General features: G+C 35.5%; 1 protein-coding gene across 2 annotated transcripts in view; it reads right to left on the bottom strand.

Annotated features, from left to right (window-relative positions):
* Positions 1–13179, bottom strand: part of VPS37A (VPS37A subunit of ESCRT-I) — a 62055-nt gene that overhangs the window by 48279 nt on the left and 597 nt on the right. The gene's annotated exons all lie outside the window — the stretch shown is intronic.

Raw genomic sequence — 13179 nt, 5'->3', positions numbered from 1 at the left:
ACGGATAAGGCAGAAGATAGATAGAATTAGTAAGCCTGAAGACAGGTTATTAGAATATACAGTCAGAGAAAGAAGAAAAAAGACTGAAAAGAAATGAAGACCACCTGCAAAATACAGAAAATCACCTCATAAGAGCAAATCTAAGAACTACTGGTATTAAAAAAAAAAAAAAAAAAAGTTGAGCCAGAGCAATGGGTAGAAAGCTTATTCCAAGAAATAGTCAGAAAAACTTCCAAAGCTTGAGAAAGATAAAAATATTCAGATACTGGAAGGTCAGATATATCAAACAAATCTGACATAAATAAGGCTACTTCCTAGGCATATAATAATCAAACTCTCAAAGGTGAAGCAAAAAAGAGGAAACTAAAAGCAACAAGAGAAAAGCAGCAAACAACATATAAAGGAGCTCTAATTTGTCTGTCTGGAAACAGACTTCTCAATGAAAACCATACATGCCAGGAGGGAGTGGAATAACATTTTCCAAATGCTGAAAGGAAAACAAACAAACAAACAAACTCTGCCATCTAAAAATACTGTATCCAGCAAAGTTATCTTTCAAATATAAAAGAGACCCAAAATATTCACCACACAAACAAAAGCATGGAGAATGCACCACAAGACCTGTCTTATAAGAAATACTAAAGGGAGTTCATCAGTCTGAAAGAAAAAAACATTAACGTGCAAAGACAAAACATCTGGAGGCATAAAATCCACTGGTAAAATTAAGTACACAGAGAAACCCAGAATCCTCTAATACTGTAATTATGGTGTGCAATCCACTTATAACTCTAGTATGAAGCCCAAAATACAAACCTATCAAATACAACGGCTATGGTGACCTGTTAAGAGATAGGTAATATAAATATGTAAATTGAGACAAGTAAAAGTCAAAATGTTGGGGAGAAGGAGTCAAACCATAATACTTTTTGCTCCTATTACCTTCTTTGTGATCTAAGGTAAGTTACTGTCTCTTTAAAATAACTTGTTATACATGTTTTTTGTAAGCTGCATGAAAACCATAGCGCAAAACCCTATAGTTTTGATTCACTAAAAATAAAAAGCAACAAATTAAAACATACTACCAAAGAAAGTCACTTAGCTACAAAGGAAGACAGTAAGAAAGGAAGAAAGGAAGAGGGAAGATGTAAAACAACCAGAAAACAAGCAACAAAATAGAAGTCCTTACTTATTAATAATTAATATAATGGAATAAATTCTCTAATTAAAAGGCACAAAGTAGCTGAATGGATAAAGCAAAGCAACCAGACCCAAGAATATGTTGCCTACAAGAAACTCACTTCACATATAAAGACACATGTAGACTGAAAGCAAAGGAGTAGAAAAAGATATTTCATGCAACTGGAATAGAAAAGGAGCAGGAATAGCTATACTTACATCAAATAAAAGAGACTACAAATCAAAGACTATGAAAAGAAACTAGGTTACTATATAAAATGATAAACGGGTCAAGTCAGCAAGCAGATACAACAATTGCAAATATCTACGCACCCAAAACCAGAGCTCCAAAGTACATAAAGCAAACATAAATGAACCTAAAGGGAAAGACAGATTGCAATACAATATTAAGGGACTTTCACCCTACTATCACTAATGCAAAGATCATCCAGACAGAAAATCAATAAAGAAATATCAAAGTTAAACTTCAAATTGGATTTTATAGGCCTAATTGAGATTCAATTGCTGCAGAATATATTTTTTCATCACCACATGGAACATTCTCCAGAACATATCTTAGGCCATAAAAGAAATCTGAACAAATTCAAAGAAATCAGAAATCATATCAAGTATGTTTTCTGACCACAATGGAATAAAACTAGAAAGCAATTACAAGAGGAACTTCAGAAACTACACAACCACATGGAAATTAAACAAGCTGCTGAACAACCAATGAGTTGATGAAGAAATTAAGGAAATTTTAAAAATTCTTCAAACAAATAAAAATGGAAATAGAACACACCAAAATCCATGGGATAAAGCAAAATTGGTACAAAGAAGAAAGTTTACAGCAACAAACAACTACATCAAAAAAGCTGAAAGACTTCAAATAAACAACCTAACTATGCATCGCAATGAACTAGAGAAGCAAGAACCAAACCTAAAAGAAGAAACAAATAAATGTCAGAACAGAAATCAATGAAGTTAAAACTAAAAAATAATACAAACGATCAACAAAATGAAAAGCTGGTTACTTGAAAAGATAATCAAAATCATCCCAAGCCTTTAGCTAGATGAACTAAGAGAGAAGACCCAAATAAATGAAGTCAGAATGAAAAAGGAAATGTAACAATTGATACCACAGAACTACAAAGAATCATTAATATGCTAAAAAATTAGAAAACCTAAAAGAAATTAATAAATTGCTGGACATATACAACCTACCAAGATTAAACTATGACAAAACAGAAAAACTCAATAATCCAACAATGAATAATGAGATTAAAGCTGTAATAAAAAGTCTCCCATCATAGAAAAGCTGAGGGCCTGATAACTTCACTGATGAATTCTACCAAACATTTACAGAACTACTAACAATTCCCCTCATGCTTCACAAAAAACTGAAGAGGAGGGACTACTTCCAATCTCATTCTACAAGACCGGTATTATCCAAAGAAACAAGAAAAAGAAAAACTACAGGCCAGTATTACAGATTAACATAGATGCAAAAATCCTGAACAAAATACTAGCAGACCAAATTTGACAAAACATTAAAAAGATCATTCACTATTATCAGGTGGGCTTACCCCAGGAATGCAAGGACAGTGCAATATATATGCAAATCAATAAATATGATGTATCACATTAACAGAACTAAGAACAAAAACTGTATGATTGTTTCAATAGATGCTGAAAAAGCACTCAATAAAATCCTTTATGATCACAACCCTCATCAAACTGGGTATAGAAAGAACATACATCAAAATAATAAAGGCCATATATGACAAACCATACTTGACATCATAGTGAATGGGGAAAAACTGAAGGCGTTTCCTCTAAGACCTAGAACAAGACAAGCATAGCTACTTTCAAACTTTTATCCAAAATAATACTGGAAGTCTTGGCCAGAGTAATTAGGCAAGAGAAAGAAATAAAGGGCATCTAAAATGGAAAAGAGAAGTTAAATTAGCCTTGTTTGCAGATGACATAATCTTACGCCTGGAAAAACCTAAAGACTGCACCAAAAAAACAAACAAAAATCCTGACAAACAAATTCAATAAAGTTGCAGGATACAAAATTAACATACGAAAATCAGTGGCAATTATATATGCTAACAGTGAACAATCTCAAAAAAAAAAAAAGCAATCCTAGTTACAATAGTTACAAAGAATATAAAACACCTAGAAAACAATTTCACCTAAGAAGTGAAAGATCTAAACAAGGAAAACTATAGAACACTGATGAAGGAAACTGAAGAAGACATGTAGAAAAAAAATGGGAAGATATTCCATGCTTGTGACTGGAAGAATAAATAGTGTTAAAATGCTAATACTACCCAAACAAAATTACAGATTTGGTGCAATCCCTATCAAAATGCCAGTGACATGCATCACAGAAATAGAAAAAAAAAATCCTAATATTTACATGGACCCACAAGACCCTGAATAGGTGAAGCAACCCAGAGCAAAAAGAACAAAGTTGGAGGCATCACACTACCTGGCTTCAAAATTTACTGCACAGTTACAGTAACCAAATCACATGGTACTGGCCTAAAAACAAACACATAGACCAATGGAAAAGAACAAGGAACCCAAATACAAATTCACACATTTACAGCCAACTCATCTTGACAAAAGCACCAAGAACATACAAGGGAGAAAGCATGATGTTTTCAATAAATGGTGCTGGGAAAACTGGGTAATTGCATGCAGAAGAAAGAAACTAGACCCCTATCTTTTACCATACACAAAATTAAAAAGAATGGATTAAAAACTTAAATCTAAGACCTGAAACTAGGAAACTACTAAAAGAAAACATTGAGGAAATGCTTCAGGACATTGCTCTAGGCAAAGAATTTTTGTGTAAGACCTCAAAAGCACAGGCATCCAAAGCAACAACAGATAAATGGGATTACATCACGCTAAAAACCTACACAGCAAAGAAACAATCAAGGAAGTGAAAAGACAACCCCCCAAAATGGGAGAAAACATTTGTAAGCTATCCATTTGACAAAGAATTAATAACCAGAATACATGAGAAGCTCAAACAACTCAAAAGCAGAAACACAAATACTGTGATTTTAAAATGGGCAAAAGATCTCAACAAACACTTCTCAAAAGAAGCACACAAGGTGTGGTGGCATGCGCCTATAAACCCAGTTACTTGCAAGGCTGAAGTGAGACTGCTTGAGCCCACGAGTTCCAGATCAGTCTAGGAAACACAGTGAGGCCCTGTCTCTGGGAAAAAAAAAAGAAAAAAAAGTATCATCTTATCCCAGTTAAAATGGCTTTTTGGGGAAAAAAAAAGAAAAAAAAGTATCATCTTATCCCAGTTAAAATGGCTTTTATTAAAAAGCCAGGCAATAACGGATGCTGGCAAAGATGTGAAGGATGTGGAGAAAGGGGAACCCTCGTACACTGCTAGTGGGAATGTAAATTAGTACAACTAATGTGGAGTCTCCTATGGAGAACAGTACGGAGGTTCCTCAAAAGACTAAAAATATCTCTGCACCTTTAGAACCCTGAAAAAAACCAAAAAACAAAATGAAACTACCATATGATTCAGCAATTCTGCTACTGGGTATATTGCCAAAGCTTCACTCCCACGTTTACTGCAGTACTATTCACAATAGCCAAAATATGCAATAAATTTAAGTACACATCAACAAATGAATGGATAAAGAAAATGTGGCATAATACACAACAGAATATCATCCCACCATAAAAAAGGATGAAATTCTGTCATTTGCAGCAACATGAATGGAACTGGAGGTCAATATGTTAAGTGACATAAACCAAACACAGAAAGACAAACGCTGTATATGTAAAAGCTAAAAAAGTGGATCTCACAAAGAAAGAAAGTAGCTTGGTGGTTTCAGAGGCTGGAAAGAGTAAATGGGAGGGGAAATAAAATTAATTGTGAGTTCAAATATACAGTTAATGAAAGAAATAAGACCTAGCGTTCAATACATAAGGGTGATTACAGCTTACAATAATCTATTATACATTTCAGTATAGCTAGAAGAGAAAAATTCAAACGTTACTAACATAAAGACAAATATTTAAGGTAATAGCTAACCCAATTATACTGACTTGATCTTTACAAATTATATGAATGCATTAAATTATTACATGTAAGCCAAAACTATGTATATCTACTATGTATCAATTTTAAAAGATTTAAAAATGCAATAGAGGCATCAGTTATGGTTAAGATTCCTTTTGCAGAATAAATAATAATTTATCACTTAGTTTATATTTTGTGTAAACTCTGATTTCATAAGACTCACTTCAACTGAACAGCTACCATATATCCAGCATCTTGCAAGGAAATGGAAATAGAGATGAACATGATGTGATGAGAAACTCAAGTGACTAAAGAGATCAGTTCAGGACAATAATGTCATGTATTTCCCACAGTGTAGGGTAACTCAAGTAACGTTTATAGGCAAATCCTGCAAATAAAGGATTCAAGGGCTTAGAATAGATGAAGAACAGACAGACAAATATCCTATCTAAATCTCCATGATTTAGATTTTAAAAAATCAAGTTTTTTTATTTTTACTTATTATGAATACATAATATACATATTTATTGTTGGGTACTTGTGATGTTTTGACAGAAGCGCAAAACAGATTTTTAAAAAGCAAATCCATAACAGTGCTGAAAAGCAAAAACTACAATGTACAGATAAATTCTGAGGAAACTGTGACAAACAAAAAGATAGGATTAAATTTAAGGAAATGGGTAACATTTTAAAAAAAAGAAGAAGAAAAAAGGAAATACAGAAAACAATCACAATCCAAAACATAAGTTTGAAGCAATTTGAAGGTCCTCTAAGCCCTTGAACCAAGTCAGTGCAAACCAAGAGTTTGAGGGGAAGAGGGCGGGTCAGGAGTATTTCTCAGAGTAATTAATCAACATGACATTTGTGGAGCAACAGGTAGGCTAGGGAACTAGCCTGTTTTCCCAGCTTGTCCTAACTGATAAACAGTGTAATATTTGCACTCAGATTAACACAGAGATAGCCTCTCTAAGCTAGCAGAGAAACCTCAGGAAATAGGAAGTCTCCTTTTCCAGAAGATAACTATCAGCCTGCCCTACCTAAGGACATGCCATTCTTATTCTTCATCACCAGAAGCAGAGTATGGTAAACAGAGTAAGTATTCACAAGTGAGTCAACAGGGAACCTCAAATATAGAAATGAGAATATCATAATGGATTGAATAAAACAAAATCATTCAAACTATGCCCCAAATTCAAGAAACTAAAACACAAAAACTCAAGGAAACAGTTAACAGAGCAAAGACGACTATAAATTTACGTAATTACTATCCTCAGAACAAAAGAAAATAGCACTTGCACACACACAGACACACACAGCTGATATAAAAATGAAAAATTGAGAAATTGGAAATTTAAAACAAACAGCTCCAATAAATGGTTCAGTGTTGTTTGGAAAATCCTTCATACTATAGCTGTCTCTTGGAGAATGCTGATGCACTTTAGTACATTAAAGACTTGGAGAAATTCCAAGTAAACTGCATTTGTTTTCCAAATCTGTGTGACATGGACCACTTACTTCATATTTTTTTGAATAGAACACATAATAATGACTGAGATGTGCAAAGAGCTATGAAAACACAGAAGAAAGCACCTAACCTAGTGGTGGTGAGATCTTCTGGAAAAAATAACATCTGGGTTACATTTAAAAGTGTTAACGACCAGAAAAGTGAATCAGGGAAATAAAAGTATACATTTTAGATGGAGAAAACACTATCAGAAAAGCTTCAGATACAAAATAACACAAGTTCTCAAAAAGTCTCCATATCCTTTGCAATATATATGAAATGTTACTTTTTGTTTATTGATATCTTTCCACCAGTCACATCACCATCTTCTGTGACAACCGGGAATCAAGCTAAGGTGGCTGGCCTTTTTTTGACAAGAGTTAGGAAGCTACTGAAAGGAGTAACATGGTCAAATTTGGATTTTAGAAAGATTACTCTGGCAGCAATGTGGAAGAAAAGATAGAAGGAAAAAGACTGGAGGCAGAGAGAATTGTTAGAACCTCTTGATAGTAGAGATGGAAGACTGAATGGAAACGGAAGACGGTACAGGTTTTTGACTTAGGTGAGCAACAGTAGAAAGTTTGGAAGGAGTTCAGGTTGCGGGGAGGGGCAGATGTGGCTGATTTAACAAGCAATGGAGAAGTGACTGACTTACCGTAACACTTTTTTTTTTTTGAGACAGAGTCTCACTCTGTTGCCCATGCTGGAGTGCAGTGGCACGATCTCTGCTCACTGCAACCTCCGCCTCCCAGGTTCAAGCAATTCTCCTGCCTTAGCCTCCCAAGTAGCTGGGATTACAGTGCCCACCGCCACACCCAGCTAATTTTTTGTATTTTAGTAGAGACGGGGTTTCACCATGTTGGTCAGCCTGGTCTCAAACTCCTGACCTTGTGATCCACCTGCCTTAGCCTCCCAAAGTGCTGGGATTACAGGCATGAGCCACCACACCTGGCCCATAACTTTTTTTAAAGCAGTTACAGACTAATACTGCTAATGAGAAAATTAACTGAAGATAGCACTTGAGCTGTTATCTCTTAAATGGTACCATGCTTTATTGTGTCATATACTCTGCTATTTTAAGTCTTAATCACTGGTTATAGACTATATAACTTAATGTATCGAGTAAGTTTTCGCTTAATTACAGGATTGTTTGACACACACAATTTTAAAGCTTACTATACAGAGTTCAAAGTGCATTCATAGAGTCAAATGTTGACATTTTGTAGATTTCAGTAGCTTCAATGGGTTTAAGGCATAACAGATGCTTGTAGAATTTTTTATTGCAAATTAATGTTATTTCCTTCAAGTTTTAGTATCAAATAACTACAGGAGCTAGGTAATACACACGAATGAAGGCAGCTGCTTCTAATACAACAGGGAGTGAATTGCAAACTGGTAAATGGGTAGTGGGCAGCCCAGGAAAGGAGACAGTTACTCTTCTGCTTAAAGTAAATATTGCTATGTGGAAACCAATCCTTCCAGATTTTCCATTTTAAAAGAAGAGTTGGAGAGGACAGGGGATATAGGGGAAATCTTCATGCCTTTTTAAAAGTTTGCTGTGAACATAAAACTACACTAAAAAATAAAGTCTATTAAATAAAGAAAAATTAGGCTGGGTGTGGCAGCTCATGCCTGTAATCCCAGCACTTTGGGAGGCCAAGCCAGGCAGAGCGCTTGAGCCCAGGAGTTTGAGATACAAGTCTGGGTAACATGGCAAAACCTCATCTCTACAAAAACAACAACAACAACAAAAAAAAACTTAAATTAATTAGCTGGGCATGATGGCATGTGACTGCAGTACCAGCTACTTGGGAAGCGGAGGTGGGAGGACTGCTGCAGTGAGCTGCGATCGTGCCACTGTGCTCTAGCCTGGCTGACAGAGACCCTATCTCAAAAAATAAATAGAAAGTAAACTTGAATCCTTTTCATAAAAATATATAACATGAGACAGGTTAAAACACACACACATATATATCTTCTTATTACAGTATCTCTTGTGTTACCAAGTTTGTTTGTGAGTATTTACAAGCTAAGAGTCAATTCTATAAAAAGAACATGGAATTTAAGCTTACTCAGAAACCCATGAGATGGGTGGAGAAAGCCTTACAGCTGTGAGCAAAAGGGTAAGCTTAGCAGCTGTGGGGGAGAACTACACAGGAGATGACACTGTAACAAGTTTTAAGGCTAAACATTTAGGCAATCAGAAAGAACAATGGAATCCGGAGACTAGCAGCAAAAGATGATACTAAAACAATTTTTAAAGACTACAGAGAATGGCACTATTATTTTAAAGATATGTACAAGAACAAAATACATAACTACTGCTATTTACATCTCCTGTGTGTAAGATAATATTTTAGGTTATTTACCTGCACCATGCCTAAAGCCTTTCAAAATGGATTCATTCCATTTGTGAAGAAACTAACTCTCTGGAATGGACTTGCTTTCTAAATGGAAAGTCAGAAGTAGTCCTGCCAGAGACAAATGAGTTGTAGGTAGGCTTAAGAGGAATACATAAACAACAAGCTGGCGAGAAGCTTACAGGCTAAGGGGCAAAGGTTTCAGGCACACTGATTCCATCCAGTGAAAAGAAGGAATGTAATTTGTCATATGCCTACTATGTGCCAGATACATTTCCAAATGTCTTAAATATATTATTTAGTTATCAAAAATCCTGCATGACAGGAATCACAATTCCTGATTTTATCGATAGCAATTGGAGGATCAGAGTTGTCAAATGTAACAATACAAAACATGAGACATTTCTTCTTCTCAGACATTTCTTACTATTATTGAGAAAACATTTTGAGCAGTTTGCCAGCAGAATTCCTCTCCAACACACACTGAGCAAGAGTCCTGCTTCCACAGTAACTTGGGGGAATAGTGATGAGACCATCACCACTGGTGTAAACAATTCTCACTCACCCCCAGTGGAGGCTGGGTTGAAAGATCCCAGCCTTCACAAAGTATACGGCTTCACAGAGGAAAAAACCAACAGTATCCATAAAGTCAGCTTCCTCAGGAAGTATAAGAAACAGAATTCGTTGTACTCCTGCCTATAAAGTCAGGAATTTTGGTGATAAATTGAATACCGTGATAACTGTTATTTAGAAGATAGAACGTATTACTTGAGCCCAGTCTACTAATTCCTAGGTTCTATTTTCACAGCTGACTTAAACACTTCGGCTACAACACTTTTTTTTAAATTTTCTCGTCTGACAGTTATCTCATTTGCCCTGCATATTGGTGAGACTTAGATGAAGAAATATACATAAAATTCACCTATTTTTTTGTAGAGGACTGAGAAAGATGAGGAGATAAGAATTTATAGCAACTAAAAAGGAGTTCACAATCATTAGAGAAAGAGACTTAAAGAGACTGTTAAAATGGAATTTTCAGAATTATAAGGACATAAAAAGATACCTTCACTGCCAAAAAAAAGATATTCACCTATTGACCTTACATTTGGAGAAAAGACATAATATGAAACATGAGGGAGGTAGGCAGCATGTAACAAGATACTGATATTCCTCATGTAACAAGTTTCTGTACAGTTCATAAAAAAGTTGGAAATTCTTTCAACTTTTATACACCACACCTTTAGAATAACCAATCAGTATCTGTTTTCACAAAAATCTTTAAGTGTAAATTGTACCACTAATTTAGCTAATCAGGGAACATACTGCCAGTATTGGGACTCAGAAACAATACTCCAAAATATGGCACTTTGGCAAACTGAGTACTTTAAATTAAAAAAGTCTGGAAGCCTCAGAAGCAAAGTTCTCTCTGACCTTCTCCTGCCCTCCTGTCTCCTGCCCTTTTTCTCCCCTGACGAAGTCAAAGAAATAAGAATTCCTCTTCCCCAAGGTGGTAAATTACAAACTAGAACCCTTCTTCCCTACAAAGAGACATAAATATAGAAAGTTCACTTTCCCTTATGCCCTGAAGACCCTCATTCCACAGATGTCCCAGGCCATCCACTAGAGGAGGAGAATGCCATACAGAGACGCCAAGAAAAATCTGGACAGACAGGCCTTGCTGGGTTTCCCCCACCTCTGTCTATTACCGTAACTATACACTTTTGTCCAATCACATTTCTACATGGCTGTCCATTTTTCACTGAAGCTAATCATGAATATAGACAGTTTTCCTTGGGTCTTTGGGCTTCATTTCTGAAGGCTCCCATGCAGTGTAAAACTTTGATTAAATAAATCTGTTATGCTTTTCTCTTGTTAACCTGTCTTTTGTTATAGGAGTGTCAGCTGTCCCCCTTATAACTGATGAGGAAAGATGTCACACCATTTCCATCTTTACATCAGATAGATTATTTTTACCTCCTAGCTTAAAAACAGATGTCATTAGAACTTAAAGTATAATTTTAAAAAATTGCCAAAAAAAAATCAGGTGTCATTATTTAAAAGGATTGACTAAGAATAGGTGAATGGCATTTTTTTCTGGGATTGTGCCATTTTTTGAAAAACTGGAAGCATATGACCTACTTAAACGTCTCCAGAATTATTTAACTATAATTTGTAAATGTGAAATATCTCAAATAAAACTTCAAGTATTTTTATAAACGAACTTAAAAGAATAAAATATTTAAAGTTATTTGTTCATAACACGACAAAATACATTACATTATCTAATGCAACCATGTCCAATCAATCATATGTTCAAAATTTCTGGTTCAAAAAATAATATATGAAATGAATCCTTTCTGCAACCAATTCAGGGTATTTACTCATCCTCTTAAGCCAATTCCAGAACTCCTTACATTAACAATTCCTTCTATAGAATCTCACTTTATTTGGGAGGCCAAAATTATAAATTTCAGATCAATTACTTTCCTTACTTACCAGTCTAAGCAGCAAGAGACTTTGGAGTATTTAAAAAATTAAACTCCAACCTCGAAGAAAAAAATTAGTCAGCATTGAAAACATTTAACATAATACTATATACTAAGATTTAAAAGTAATTAATTCCAAAAGGGTGGTTCTCAAAAAGTGTTTCTGCAATAGCAGGACTGGTACAGTACATAACTAGTCTACCAAGGTATTAACTTCTAAGGGAACAAATATGTTAAAAATGAGTCACCTTATTTAATAAGCATATCTTGTGAGAGTAGCTCTTAAAGTTCAGTACTGAACATGATTTGGAATAAGACTGACTTGTAAGAACTTTGTGAACTTAATTTTCCAAAATGAAAGCCATCAATAATAGCCTGCCATTCCTTTCTGTTAAATAGAGTAAAATTTCACCTTTTGAACATTCTAAACAAACAGAACAATTGAGACAAGGAACCAAGAAACACCTGAAGTTCAGCCAGCATCAGGCCTTATTTTAGCCAAACTGATTTTGCAGTGAATTTTTCTATTAACAAGACTATCTAATTTAAAATTATTCCATTTTAGATAGGAATTATTCAATTTTATTATCTCAGGATATGTATTTTTTAACTGTACGAAAAGAATATCTTTAAAAGGGTTAGGGACTGAGTGAGGTGGCACCTGCCAGTAATCCCAGCACTTTGGGAGGCCGAGGCAGGTTGATAACCTGAAGTCAGGAGTTTGAGACCAGCCTGATCAATATAGTGAAAGCCCATCTCCACTAAAAACACAAAAAATTAGCCAGGCATGGTGGTGTGCATCTGTAATCCTAGCTACTCGGGAGGCTGAGGCAGGAGAATTGCTTGAACCCGGGAGGTGCAGGTCGCAGTAAGCTGAGATCGCACCACTTAACAATGTTGACAACGTTGTCATTTTTATATAAAATAGTGTGAAACTGTTAATATACTTGCAAAATGCGTATAATATAAAGAAGCAGTACGAATTTTTGAAAACCGTTAGAAGCCACAGGCCTTTGCAATGTAAAAGGCTGCAGCAAATCAATTTATAGTAAAAAGAGTTGAAATAATATGAATTGCAAATGTATTTCTAAACTGACCACGATAAAATGAAAAACTCATAGGAAGACAACAAAACAATCAAGATGAACATAAGGTAATTCTTGAGTGTGGAGCAAGACTAAGAAAGAAGTGAGAAATGTGCAGGCACTGGTAGCTGTGAGATGGGGAGAGGCTGCTGGAACAGGGTAAATCTTAGAGGCTCAAAGAGGACAGACTACATGACTCTCATACGAGACGCATTCACTGATGAAAACTCTGGCTTCCCTTTCCTTTGATGTTGCAACAGTTCTATTTTCCATTATTTGTGAAACCTGGAGATTACTCTTCGCAATTGTATTTTAACAATTCTGCCGACGCGGCAATAAGGTGAGCAAAGGGAAAGATTAGTGGGGAAGCCGGGACAGAAAGGGATACTGGAAATAGACTGAGAGAGATTACAGTCAGCAGCGATGTGTCAGTAGGGATGAGCAAATCCGAGTTAGAAGCGCTGAGCAGTGGTGGGGCAGGAGGCAGGGAGGGTCCGGAGGA

This window comes from Aotus nancymaae, unplaced genomic scaffold, assembly GCF_030222135.1.
Source record: "Aotus nancymaae isolate 86718 unplaced genomic scaffold, 86718_ANA_hifiasm-v0.15.2.pri h1tg000079l, whole genome shotgun sequence".
In the NCBI taxonomy this organism is placed as follows: Eukaryota; Metazoa; Chordata; class Mammalia; order Primates; family Aotidae; genus Aotus; species Aotus nancymaae.
Note: the sequence above shows the minus strand (reverse complement) of the source record. Positions and strands in the feature narration are given on the sequence as shown.